Source organism: Aquarana catesbeiana, linkage group LG08 (assembly GCF_042186555.1).
Source record: "Aquarana catesbeiana isolate 2022-GZ linkage group LG08, ASM4218655v1, whole genome shotgun sequence".
Classification (NCBI taxonomy): Eukaryota; Metazoa; Chordata; class Amphibia; order Anura; family Ranidae; genus Aquarana; species Aquarana catesbeiana.
In genome coordinates, this window is record NC_133331.1 from 297,787,209 (window position 1) to 297,800,957 (window position 13,749).

Genomic DNA, 13,749 nt, shown 5'->3' on the forward strand with positions numbered 1-13,749 from the left:
GGTTGTTCTCCCCCCATCCTCACTCTCTGACCTCTGGTGGGGCTCAGCCCCGCTGTTGTTCATGACTAAATCATGGACTAAATAAGGAAGTGCAGGACTTCTTGTGTTGGGAAGATGGCAATGAGTGATAGAGGGGGTGGGGACACTCGTCCTATAATCCCCTCATCACTGTCACTCCTATAAAAGACAGTTCTCGTTGTTTCCTCACTCTCTGACTAAGGTCCATGAATAAAGAAATGAACTGGTAGGAGATCAGAGGACCCATTTACTAGTTACCTTGAGGGGGGAATTGTAAGATCCTCAGAGATAAAGCTGCCTGATGTGGGCGGAGTCCTGGTTTAGGGGAACCAATCTGCTCATATCTAGTAATAATCTTTGTATTTCTATTTTAGTAGATGGACGGGAGATGAGGAAAACCTCAGAGGATTGTCTCACTTTGTCTCCAGACTGTAAAGTAGAAGATGAGGACATCACACAGTATAGTCCAGAAGAAAACCCAACTACCTCAAATGTCCATCCGCCACCACACAGTGTAGATGGACCATCGTATTCCTCTTATCCTGAGGAACCTCAGACTGTGCGGGACGGTGCCGGACCATCGTATTCCTCTTATCCTGAGGAACCTCAGACTGTGAGGGACGGTGCCGGACCATTGTATTCCTCTTATCCTGAGGAACCTCAGACTGTGAGGGACGGTGCCGGACCATCGTATTCCTCTTATCCTGAGGAACCTCAGACTGTGAGGGACGGTGCCGGACCATCGTATTCCTCTTATCCTGAGGAACCTCAGACTGTGAGGGACGGTTCCGGACCATCGTATTCCTCTTATCCTGAGGAACCTCAGACTGTGAGGGACGGTGCCGGACCATCGTATTCCTCTTATCCTGAGGAACCTCAGACTGTGAGGGACGGTGCTGGACCATCCACCACAAGTGAGAAGCCGTATTCCTGTCCTGAGTGCGGGAAATGTTTTTTACACAAGTCCAGTCTTTCCTATCATCAGAAATTGCACACCGGGGAGAAGCTACATACTTGTCCTGAGTGTGGGAAATGTTTTTCACAGAAGGCCAGTCTTTCCGCTCATCAGAAATTGCACACGGGGGAGAAGCCTTATTCCTGTTCTGAGTGCGGAAAAAGTTTTATACAGAAGTACAGTCTTTCCTATCATCAGAAATTGCACACGGGGGAGAAGCCATATTCCTGCTCTGAGTGCGGGAAATGTTTTTCAGTGAAGTCCAGTCTTACCACACATCAGAGATTGCACACGGGGGAGAAGCCATATTCCTGTCCTACGTGCAGGAAATGTTTTTCACAGATGTATGCTCTTTTCCACCATCAGAAGTTGCACACGGGGGAGAAGTTATATTCCTGTTCTGAATGCGAGAAATGTTTTTCACAGAAGTCCGCTCTTTCTGATCATCAGAGATTGCACACGGGGGAGAAGCCGTATTCTTGTCCTGAGTGCGGGAAATGTTATTCATATAAGTCCACACTTTCCAAACATCAGAAATTGCACACGGGGGAGAAGCCGTATTCCTGTGCTGAGTGTGGGAAATGTTTTGCAGTGAAGTCCTCTCTTTCCGTTCATCAGCAATTGCACACGGGGGAGAAGTCGTATTCCTGTGCTGAGTGCGGGAAAGGTTTTTCACAGAAGTTCAATCTTACCATGCATCAGAGATTACACACGGGGGAGAAGCCATATTCCTGTCCTGAGTGCAGGAAATGTTTTTCAGATAAGTCCACACTTTCCAAACATCAGAAAGTGCACACGGGGGAGAAGCCGTATTCCTGTGCTGAGTGCGGGAAATGTTTTACAGCGAAGTCCTCTCTTTCCAGTCATCAGCAATTGCACACGGGGGAGAAGTCGTATTCCTGTGCTGAGTGCGGGAAATGTTTTTCACGGAAGTTCAATCTTACCATGCATCAGAGATTACACATGGAGGAGAAGCCATATTCCTGTCCTGAGTGCAGGAAATGTTTTTTAGATAAGTCCACACTTTCCAAACATCAGAAATTGCACACGGGGGAGAAGCCGTATTCCTGTCCTGAGTGCGAGAAATGTTTTTCACAGAAGTCTTATCTTTCCAAACATCAGAGATTGCACACGGGGGAGAAGCCGTATTCCTGTCCTGAGTGTGAGAAATGTTTTTCACAGAAGTCCGATCTTTCCAAACATCAGCAATTGCACACGGGGGAGAAGTCGTATTCCTGTGCTGAGTGCGGGAAAGGTTTTTCACGGAAGTTCAATCTTACCATGCATCAGAGATTACACACGGGGGAGAAGCAATATTCCTGTCCTGAGTGCAGGAAATGTTTTACATATAAGTCCACACTTTCCAAACATCAGAAAATGCACACGGGGGAGAAGCCGTATTCCTGTCCTGAGTGCGAGAAATGTTTTTCACAGAAGTCCGATCTTTCCAAACATCAGAGAATGCACACGGGGGAGAAGCCGTATTCCTGTCCTGAGTGCGAGAAATGTTTTTCACAGAAGTCCGATCTTTCCAAACATCAGAGATTGCACACGGGGCAGAAGCCGTATTCCTGTGCTGTTTGCGGGAAATGTTTTTCAGATAAGTCCAATCTTTCCAGTCATCAGAGATCTCACACGAAGTAGAAGCCACTTTCCTGTCCTGAGTGAGGGAAATGTTCCTCACTGAAGTCATGTCTTCCTGTACATCAGGGGTCCCACACAACCCTCGAGGTGTATTAGTGAGTGCGGGAAATGTCTTGTATATGAATGTTGCTGGACATGTGGGGAAGAAGCACACCCTGATATACACCTCAGATATACTCCATGGCTGATCTTCATCATGGAAGAAACAGTTGATAAGGAGATCAGAGATCACCAAAGACATGGATGAAGTGTTGTACCGTGTTTGCCATTTTGTAGTAGGAGAAAAATAAAAATGGAGTCATTACCTCTCATTGGCTGAGTACATTTTGTGGTGGAAGATTTCACAAACACTTACAGGTCTGTTTCTAAAAACTTTGTTGAATGAATGTGATGCGCATTCCTCCAGCCGTGACAAAAATTCACCATATTTTATATAATACAGTGATTGTTTTTTTTACAATCATCGGCTCCATCTAGTGGTTATAATGTGTTAGTTATTTTTATGAATTAAGGTTGTTCAGAAAAAAATCATGGCCGCTAGATGTTGCGGACAATTTTCAGAAAATTATTGGTTTTTATTGAATCGGGGGCAGAATTCGTCACGGCTGGGAAATGATTGTAACATTCATCTTTTCCCCCCATTCACACAGAAGGAATGTACACGCACTTTCACCCGGAGAACGGCTACGCCACATTTTTTATAGATGGACATCCTAGACCCGCCCCTTTTCTGACACTTTTTGTTTACAAGTTAAAATCAGTATTTTTTTGCTAGAAATATACTTATAACCCCCAAACATTATTTGCCGTATATATACTGTGTATATACAGTGCTGTGAAAAAGTGTTTGCCCCCTTCCTGATTTTTTAAAAAAAATTTTGATTGCATATTTCTCACACGTAAATTATTCAGATCATCCAACAAATTTTAATATTACACAAAGATAATCTGAGTAAATCCAAGATGCAGTTTTTAAATTATTATTTCATTTATTAAGGGGAAAAAAGCTGTTCAAACCTGCCTGGCCCTGTGTGAAAGAGTAATTGCCCCCTCCCCCATGCTGAATCATGAATGAACTGTGATTAACCACAATTTTTTGGAAAGCTGATTCAAATTTCACTTGCCACGCCCAAGCCTGATTACTGCCAGAGCTGTTGAATCAAGAAATCATATCAATAGAAGCTGTCTGACAAAGTGAAGCACGGTAACAGATCACAAAAAGCCACACATCGTGTCACAATCTAAAAAAATTCAAGAACAGATTAGAAACAAAGTAATGTACATGTATCGGTCTAGGAAGGGTTTCAAAGCCATTTCTAAGGCTTTGGAACTCCAGTAAACCACGGGGAGAGCCGTTATCCACAAATGGAGATAACTTGAAACAGTGGTGAACCTTCCCAGGAGTGACCGGCCAACCAAAAATTACTCCAAGAGCATGACGACGACTCATCCAGGAGGTCATAAAAGAACCCAGAACAACATCTAAAGACCTGCAGACCTGAAAAAACAAATGGGGTTATGGTTGATAGCTTCATGACGTCGCTCCCGGCCTCCTAGATCAGGGATCTCCAAACTACGGCCCTCCAGATATTGCGGAACTACACGTCCCATGATGCATTGTGAAACTGACATTCACAGACATGACTAGGCATGATGGGAATTGTAGTTCTTAAACAACTGGAGGGCCATAGTTTGGAGACCCTTGTCCTAGATCATAGAGGTAAGGAGGGACAATCTGGTCTCTTATCACCTCTGTGGCAAACCGCGCAAACAACCAAATCATTCCCCAGGCTCACCGGGGAGAACGGTAAGCACGAGAAACACCGGCGAGTGTTGGTGGGGTTGGGCGGGTGACCCCTCCTGCTACTTCTAAAGGCGATCCACACTCTGGTGTGCACAGTGAGATGTAACGTGTAGTAACACAATCAACATTTTACTATGTAGGAGCTCGTGACATGTCGTCTATGTGAGCCTTGGAGGGGTGGCTTAAGAGCTTGGGGTAATTTTCAGTTTGTTTTTTTAGTTACCTTTATTGTTATCAGATAAGGGACCAATAGCCCCCTATGTGATAGCATTTTGTTGCGACAGGTAAAATAGAATAGAAAATAAAAGAATAGAATAGAACAGAAACAAATAGAATAGAAAAAACAATTGAACAAAATAGAATATAACCGTCTTCCGAAATTCAAATTTTGAATAATGTAGAATAAATTCTAGTTTGAATGTCGATTAGAATTTTCCAAATTCGGTCGAATTGAATTCAATTTATCCGAATTCTGAAAATTAGGATCGAATTTCAATGAATTAAACAAAGTTACCTAATTCAACTAAAGAAAATTATTAAAATTACGTATTGAAACAAAAATGTTTTCATTTTACACATGTCTATTCACAGCTTCTCCGGTCACAGAGATCAGGAATGATGGCACTGAACCCAGAAGTGACCTAATCCACATCACTTCCGGGTTCATTCTAGCTAGGGGTGATGAGCGAGCGGATGTTCTCTGGTTTCTCTCTCCTCTGCCATGCTGGTGCCTGGAGGTGGGATATCAGAGCCCAGGCAAACATGGTGGTGGTGGTGGGGGGGGGGTCTGGGGAAGCCATCCAGTGGCTGTATAGAGGTTACAACCCTGTGACGATGTCTGAGGTACTGCTGTTCTCTGTGACAAATGATTCCATCATTGTAGGTACGTTGGGGGAAGGTTTCCCTGAGCATTGTAATTTGGTGTTTGGCAATTTCCACCATTGGCCTGTAAAATTTCTAATCCTCATGTTTGCCGATACTCTGATACCGGATTGGTAATATCATAGATTTCCATAACCAAGAATGAGATTAAGAAGGATCCATATCGTGTCCAATCATGAAGCAGATTTCTGGCCTCACTCACAGCTTTACTGTCAGATCTAATGCCGCGTACACACCGTCGGACATTTTTCAACCGGACTTGTCCAATGGACGCCGACGGACCAAATCCGGCGGACAATCCGATCGTGTGTGGGCTTCACCGGACCTTCAGCGGACTTTACCAGTCGCAAATCTGACAGACTTTAGATTTGGAACAGGCTTCAAATCTTTATGTCGTAACTCCGCCGGACCCAGAAATCCGCTGGTCTTTATGTTAGTCTGACGGACAAAAACTCACGCTAGGGCAGCTATTGGCTACTCGCTATCAACTTCCTTATTTTAGTCCGGTGTACATCATCATGTACGAATCCGTCGGACTTTGCTGTGATCGTGTGTAGGCAAGTCCGGTCGTTAGAAAGTCTGTTAAAAGTCTGCCAAAAGTCCGTCGAAAGTCTGTCGAAAGTCTCTCAGACGGGCTGTCGGACTTTTGTAGCTGAAAAGTCTGACCATGTGTGCGCGGCATTAGGGATCCACCAATGTTCTCCAGGCAGTACAATATAGGGCCAACACTGTTTTTTTCCTGGGGGACAAGCCTGAGTGACAATGGGAGAATTGTAAGGATATTTTAGCTTGCTGTCCACCATTTTAAAAGACTGTATCCATTTTAGAATAATATGTATATGTGACGTTTATGAGAAGTTACTTTTCAATTTCTTATAAATGGCCTGACTTCTTTCAAATGATGTGCTAGCCCCTTTCCTGTTAGTCTTTTCCTGTTGATAGCTTCTATATAAGAAAATAGGGCGTTATATTGTTTTATACACGTACTTAGTAAATTTCCACTCTTGCTTGCTAGATGAAACTTCCTGTATGTCTATATTTTTACCATATACTGTATGAGAAGGGTTGGACTTTCTTTGTGATGTCATTATGCTTATATAAGCTCCAGTCTAATTAAATCAGATCGGATCATTCAACTGCATGTCTTGTATGCGTGTCATAACTTCCATCAGAATGGTCTCCAGATCTGAATGGGTTTGAAGGAACACTCTAGGCAGGATATCATACGAGGGTTCACTTGCTTTTAGAACATCCCTACACCCCACAATCCCCTTATTATATCACTGGTCAGTGTAGTGGTCCCCTACATTGGTGACCAATGGGTGAAGGACCCCCTTATATCAGAGGTCAGTGTAGTGGTTCCTTACATTGATGACCAATTTTAGAAGGACCCCCTTATATCAGTGGTCAGTGTAGTGGTCCCTTACATTGGTGACCAATGGGAGAATGACCCCTTTATATCAGTGGTCAGTGTAGTGGTCCCTTACATTGGTGACCAATGGGAGATGGACCCCTTTATCTTAGTGGTCAGTAGGAGAAGGATATTCTTACATCATCATCAGTGAGAAGACCGCCCCACTTACAGATCATTGATGTCAGTTGTTACTGAGAGACAGATTTGTTTATTGCTCAAGGAACCCCTAGAAACCTTTGGAGGAACCCTGGATGAGAAAGGCTGGACTAGGCAGTAATATGTTTCTCTCCCTCCTTGGTGGGGGTGGAGATGACCCCATCTATAAGGATATACAGTACATACACACACACAATGGCGCCCGGTCCATATGTTTTGACAAATAGGAAAGCCAATCATAGAATGATTTCATTTTAAATAAATGATAATATGACTAATTTTTTTAACATCTTAAAGTTAAAAAGTTTTAGTCATTTTATCATTTATTTAAAAGAAATCGTTCTATGTGTGTGCACTGTGCAGGGCGCCGGACTAATGGGAGTCTATTTTTTGACAAGCACGTGATCAGAGCCTGAGGCTCTAATTGGCTTGTTTTAAATTGTCCTTGGGGCACAGAGCTCTCCGCCCCCAAACCCTCCCACTTTGGCTTTTAGTGAATCAATAATCGCTGTCGCGTCACTTCCAGTTTCCATCTTCCCAACCCGGCCAATCAGAAGGCTGAATATTTGAAACCCGGAAAGTTAACATGGAAGCCACGGTGGAGAGCCGTATCAGGGGAGCTGTGACCGTGGTGAGTGTGTAGTTGGAGGGGTTTGTTTGCGCCCCCCCACATTTTTGTTTTTTTTTTCAAAATTATCGATCTTTTTTTGTTTATTCAGTAAAATATAACAACCCCATTGGTGATTAAAAACCACCAAAAGAAATCTCTATTTCTGGCAACAAAATTATAAAAATGTCCTATGTGTACAGTGTTACATGACCGCATAATTGTCATTCAAAGTGTGACAGCGCTGAAAATTGTCCTGGGTAGGAAGGGGGTGAAATTGCCCAGTTGCAAGGCAAGGGGTTAATGTTGGTAGCAGTTTTGGAGTATCCCAAACCCCGAGTTCTATAAGCAATTCATTACAAAAGACAAACTCCTAGACTGTTTATTGGAGTCGGAGTGAATGGACAGTTGCTTGGGTGACTGGGGGGCCTCTGTACTGTATGGGAAAGAACCAGATATCATCAGTGGCTCCTGCGGGGGGAGCACTACACATCTATAAGGATATACAGTACATACACACAGCACAAGGCCGTGTTCACACTACGAGATGTTTCTCGGGGCTGCAGTTCTTCTGATCTCCACAAGATGGTGATCTTCTCACTTGTACCCAGACAGGAAGTCTCTATGGAAGACAGGAAGTGATGTCAGGAACAAACAGGAAGTGAGGTTAGATAAAGATAGGAAGATCAATGAGGGACGAATAACAGAGGTGACGTTGCTGAAATCGGCAGTAGAGGAGGTAATAAGATCTTATTTTATATTTACACCCAGTAACCCCCCGTCATGTTCCGTCCTCTTCCTCCATAGTCACTGTGACGTCTTTTATCTCCAGCAGATGATGATACACACACACATATTATTATTATTATTATTATACAGGATTTATATAGCGCCAAAAGTTTGCACAACGCTTTACAACATGAGGGCAGACAGTACAATTCCAATACAATATAATGAGTGCCCGTGTGCTGCGATTGCCCGTGTATTGTAGACATGTGCGATTCGTTTCGTACGAATCGAAAATTCGTACATCTTTCCGGAAATTCGTATATTCGGAAGCATCTGAAATACAAATTTCTATGCTGCAGAATTTTATACGAAATTTCGTTGACGAATTTCGGATCCAAATTCCGTTACAATGGAAACGTGACTGGGTGTTTTGTTGACCAATCAGAGGTTTTCTTCTGCTGCTGAGTGGGGGTTGGGAAAATGACCTTTTTTATTATGGGAGTGGGAGACTGGTACTGGTAGTCGATGGGAGATTCAGAATCGGACAAAATAAGAATGTTCTTTAATATTGTTATATCATTGTCATAATAATTACGATTATTCGTTATGATGAAGTTAAAAACTCAGGAAGTCATCACAGCACAGGGATGGTGGGAGCCCCTCATAATGAGCACAGTACAGGGATGGTGGGGGCCCCTCATAATGAGCACAGCACAGGGATGGTGGGAGCCCCTCATAATGATCACAGCACAGGGATGGTGGAAGCCCCTCAATGAGCACAGCAGGGGTACAGCCCCAGGAGGAGCTTCCTCCTGGGGCTGTACCCCTGCTGTGCTCATTATGAGGGGCTCCCACCATCCCTGTGCTGTGCTCATTATGAGGGGCTCCCACCATCCCTGTGCTGTGCTCATTATGAGGGGCTCCCACCATCCCTGTGCTGTGCTCATTATGAGGGGCTCCCACCATCCCTGTGCTGTGCTCATTATGAGGGGCTCGCCCCATCCCTGTGCTGTGCTCATTATGAGGGGCTCCCACCATCCCTGTGCTGTGCTCATTATGAAGGGCTCCCCCCATCCCTGTGCTGTGCTCATTATGAGGGGCTCCCACCATCCCTGTGCTGTGCTCATTATGAAGGGCTCCCACCATCCCTGTGCTGTGCTCATTATGAGGGGCTCCCACCATCCCTGTGCTGTGCTCATTATGATTGGCTCCCACCATCCCTGTGCTGTGCTCATTATGAGGGGCTCCCACCATCCCTGTGCTGTGCTGACTACCTCTGGGAAGTCAGCACAGGGATGGTGGGAGCCCCTCATAATGAGCACAGCAGGGGTACAAAACCAGGAGGAAGTCAGCACAGCACAGGGATGGTGGGAGCCCCTCATAATGAGCACAGCACAGGGATGGGGGGAGCCCCTCATAATGAGCATAATGAGTCTGACGACTGCCATATTGAGAAAGGTATTTTTTGCTTTTTAAATTCGTCAGAACGAACGTTCACAAGTGTTACGAAAAGTTAACGAACCTAACGAAAATTCATATTTCGTACGCATCCAAATTGAATTTCGGACACGAATTAAGAAATACAAATTAACGGCTAATACGAAACTGAATAGAATGAAACAAATTTATTGAAGGCGCACATGTCTAGTGTATTGTGGGTGCACTAGGAGTAGAGAGCTGGGAATTGGGTCAGTTACAAATCGTTGGTCTTACTCAATTTCCCCAATAGAATAGAGGGTAAAATGTCCAACAGGACTGGTGATGCCACTCAGTGCACATCCTGCACCATGTATGGGTTCCTTGATGAGCCAATCGAGGGTGCATGCTGCTGTGGGAGATGTGAGCGAGTTGTTTCTCTGGAAGTCCCGATTCTGGATCTGAAGAATCAAGTAGCAACACTGAGAAGCATTAGCAACCTGGAGAGGAACTTGGGCATTACCCAGCAGGTGCTGGCGGGGGCCAGAGAGGAGGTTGGAAAGATGGAAGCACAGGAACCAGAGGTAGGTAGCTGGGTGACAGAAAGGAGGAGGGGTAGAGGGAAGAGTGTTAGGGAGGCCAGTCCTGAGTTGGTACACCCCAACAGATATGCCAACGAGGGAATCCAAACAGTTGAGCAGGGCAGACAAACAGAGAGCTTGAAGCAGGTGTTACAAATGCAATATGACAAGCATGAGACTGCAGGCTTGGCTGGTTTAAATCAGGTTTGGTCTCCACCCAGAGACTGACCACATCAATCACCTTACAGGTGGACAGACAGACAGGGAGGATGCATCACAGCCAAAACCAGGATGCAGGAATGAGGAGCAGGAGAACAACACACTCCTCAAAAATGGATTATAGTACTTTTATTAGTTGTGGGGGATGGGAGGTTTATTTAGGGAGAATTGGGATAGGTATGTCTTTATTTTATAAGATTTAAAAAAGAAGAAAAAGGGACAAATGTATTTGGTAGTAAATGTCTAGAAATGTTTTCCCGTAATGGTCCAAGTCTCAGCTATTCATCCTAAAATGTGATCAGTAAAATCTCCGGAGTACACAGAGAACACAGGAATATGATGTGTCCTGACAAAGCCCAAAGAAAAAGTTAATCTTTCCGTTTAGGAGAGGTGGGACGCACCCAGGAGAAATTATTCTGTGAACAGAAAACTCATAGGGTTCCCTCCACAGCTCCTTCTCCCAATTTCCCTCCAACCAGAGTCAGAGAATCCTATGACATCACAGCTCCTCAGCATGAAGTGGGGTTTAAATAAAAAGAGACCTGACCAGTGAGGTGAGGAGGATTCTGGGAATGTTATTTGATTTTACTATTTGTGTTCATATCTAGAGTTTTCCTCCTGTGAAGTCTGGAGATCATATGACCATCACATTGCCTCCACCTCCCTCCCTGATAGAATAGAGAAATAAAAAGAAGATTCTAGAAGTCACCAGAGAGATCATCGAGCTGCTGACAGGAGAGGTGAGCGGTGCTGGGAAGGACATCATGATGGACAATCAGCCGCCCCTCACATCACCGGGTAAGAGGAGACTTTATTGTAAAGGAGAGAGCAGTACGGAGGGTCCACCTAGATCCCCCATCATCTGATAAACACATAGAAACAATGTATTCAGTCAGTGTGTGTGTTTCCTACAGATGGATCCAGTAATGGGAACCCACCAGAGAGATGTCCCCGTCCTCTGTATTCCCGGGATTCCACACAGGAAGGTCACACCATCCCCCACCATCATCAGGTAGATGATTGACAATTATTGATAGTTATGATTTATACACAAGCATGTTTGTTACAATGAATGTTTTATTATATATTCAGAGTGGAAACCTCGGGGATGATAGTATTGATGTTAAAGAAGAGTATAAAGAGGAGGATGAGGAGTATGGTGAGATGGAGGCGTTTTCAGAGGAACACAAGGATATGATGGAGCCACCTAATACCAGGAACCCACCAGAGAGATGTCCCCGTCCTCTGTATTCCCGGGATTCCACACAGGAAGGTCACACCATCCCTCACTGTTACAAGGTTGGTGGATCGGAGCATCTAGAACATGGACTGGAGAGGATGTGTTTTTTTTATGTGATGTCACAATAATGAAGTTTATATCTTACAGATGATATTTTTCTCTCTCTTTTTCTTGGTTTAGAGTGGAGATCCAATCGATATAGAATTTGAGGTTAAATCAGAAGAAGAAGAGAGGTATGTGAGGGATGATCAGCAGTCTATGGAGGAGGATGGAATAACGAGGACATTTATAGAGGAGGACACTCCTACAGAGATCAGCACAGGTGGGTCATTAACACTAAATACATTCCTCCACCCATACTGCTCACTGATTGGTCCAGAGTAGGGTGGGGACTGGGTGATATCAGCCTGTAATCCCCTGGTCACTTTCCTGAGCTGTGTTCCCCGTCCTGTATTTCTCTCGGATAATCTTCCTTCTCTGTGCTGCAGACACAATTTATGTATCTAGACTGGATTTATGGAGATTCTGGGGTTCAGCTGGCAGCAAAATGTTTATTTTCACCATAGATGTTGCTCAGTCTAGGCACCTCGGGTATGTACCTTGAGTCTTCTGCCCCATACCTGGGTCTAGCAAGATCTCTAACAGTACAATTCTCCCGGGGTTACTTGCTCTGTTATTTGCTGGCTGTGCCGGGTGGAGGGATATGTCTGTATAGTCTCAGACCCAAGTCACTGAGTGCAGTCTCAGGAGATGGGAGGCAGCGGTGTGGGACCTCTGCAACTCTTCTACTATATATATACTCTATGTTGTACATTACATAGTCCTGACTTCTGCTCTCTCCCCTCCACCCACTGCTATATATACACATAATATGTATTCTCTTTTCTTACACCCATTTCCTACCAGCTGGACATTTTATATCTGATGATGTGATTGGAGCACAGACTTTTACATGGTGATAATAATGTGATAACATCCTCCAACTTTGGAACCTTAAACAGAAAGTGATAATGAGGGAGGAGTCAATAACCCAATGATGGTGGTCTTCAGGATCAGTCCAGTCTTCATCTTGGTTGTTCTCCCTCCATCCTCACTCTCTGACCTCTGGTGGGGCTCAGCCCCGCTGTTATTCATGACTAAATCATGGACTAAATAAGGAAGTGCAGGACTTCTTGTGTTGGGAAGATGGCAATGAGTGATAGAGGGGGTGGGGACACTCGTCCTATAATCCAATCATAGAAAAATGCAAAATGTAGCACTGACAAATGTACACAAATGATGAACACTGTGTGTATAAATAAATGAATAATTTGTGCAAAAGTCCATCTGCAAACAAAACAATAAGCCAAAAAATGTATATGGTATAAACCTCAAAAAAGAATGTAATCAAATAATAGTGTCCAAAAGTAGGAACAAAAAGTCCAATATATTATGGTGTGTTTGATGATCCTCTCATTTGATGTTTCTTCCACGGATAGAGATGTGTTCCCGTTTTACCGCTCCTGTACCCACACCATAATATATTGGACTTTTTGTTCCTACTTTTGGACACTATTATTTGATTACATTCTTTTTTGAGGTTTATACCATATACATTTTTTGGTTTATTGTTTTGTTTGCAGATGGACTTTTGCACAAATTATTCATTTATTTATACACACAGTGTTCATCATTTGTGTACATTTGTCAGTGCTACATTTTGCATTTTTCTGTATTTACATGTTTGTCACATTTGTATGTAGCTGCTTTTCGCCTTTTCTTCTTTGTTTGGGGTCTAGCGCAGTAATCATTTCTTTTTCCACATTATAATCCCCTCATCACTGTCACTCCTATAAAAGACAGTTCTCGTTGTTTCCTCACTCTCTGACTAAGGTCCATGAATAAAGAAATGAACTGGTAGGAGATCAGAGGACCCATTTACTAGTTACCTTGAGGGGGGAATTGTAAGATCCTCAGAGACAAAGCTGCCTGATGTGGGCGGAGTCCTGGTTTAGGGGAACCAATCTGCACATGTCTAGTAATAATCTTTGTATTTCTATTTTAGTAGATGGACGGGAGATGAGGAAAACCTCAGAGGATTGTCT

General features: G+C 43.9%; 1 pseudogene; it reads left to right on the plus strand.

The window, feature by feature from the left end:
* Positions 1 to 83: 83 nt before the first annotated feature.
* Positions 84 to 13,749, plus strand: part of LOC141104961 (uncharacterized) — a 72,317-nt pseudogene continuing 58,651 nt past the window's right edge.